The sequence below is a fragment of the Onychostruthus taczanowskii genome, unplaced genomic scaffold, assembly GCF_017590055.1.
Source record: "Onychostruthus taczanowskii isolate IOZ18803 unplaced genomic scaffold, ASM1759005v1 scaffold584, whole genome shotgun sequence".
Classification (NCBI taxonomy): domain Eukaryota; kingdom Metazoa; phylum Chordata; class Aves; order Passeriformes; family Passeridae; genus Onychostruthus; species Onychostruthus taczanowskii.
This window is the reverse complement of record NW_024503502.1, coordinates 3,130-3,642: the sequence shown is the minus strand read 5'-3', so window position 1 is coordinate 3,642 and position 513 is coordinate 3,130. Positions and strand designations below refer to the sequence as shown.

Below are 513 nucleotides of genomic sequence, written 5' to 3'. Positions count from 1 at the left end.
GTGTCACCATTGTCACTGTGCCACCGTTGCCACTGTCACCGTGTCACCGTTGTCACCGTGTCACCATTGTCACCATTGTCCCACTGTCACTGTGTCACCCGTGTCACCATTGTCACCGTGCCACCGTTGTCACCATCCCTGTGTCACCGTTGTCACCGCCACCACGTCACCACTGCCACCCTCACCGTCACCTCCACTGCGCCACCGTTGTCACCATTTCCGCGTCACCGCTGTCACCTCCCTCGTGTCACCGCCGTCCCCTCCCTTGCGTCACCGCTGCCGCCCCCGCTGTGTCCCCATTGCGCCACCGCTGTCCCCGGTGTCCCCATTGTCCCCAGGGCCACCCACGCAGTGTCACCCGCCCCGGCCACGCCCTGGGTGTCACCCAGCGTCCCCTCCCCCTCAGCCCGGGTCCTTTTGGGGACATTTGGGGACACCTGGGGCCCTTTTTGGGGCATTAGGACACACAACCCCCCCCAATCCCCCCCAATGTCCCCAAATCCCCCCAATGTC

General features: G+C 64.5%; 1 protein-coding gene across 1 annotated transcript in view; it reads right to left on the bottom strand.

Annotated features, from left to right (window-relative positions):
- LOC121343231 (polyunsaturated fatty acid lipoxygenase ALOX15B-like) overlaps nt 1-513 on the bottom strand; it is a 9,813-nt gene that overhangs the window by 8,447 nt on the left and 853 nt on the right. The gene's annotated exons all lie outside the window — the stretch shown is intronic.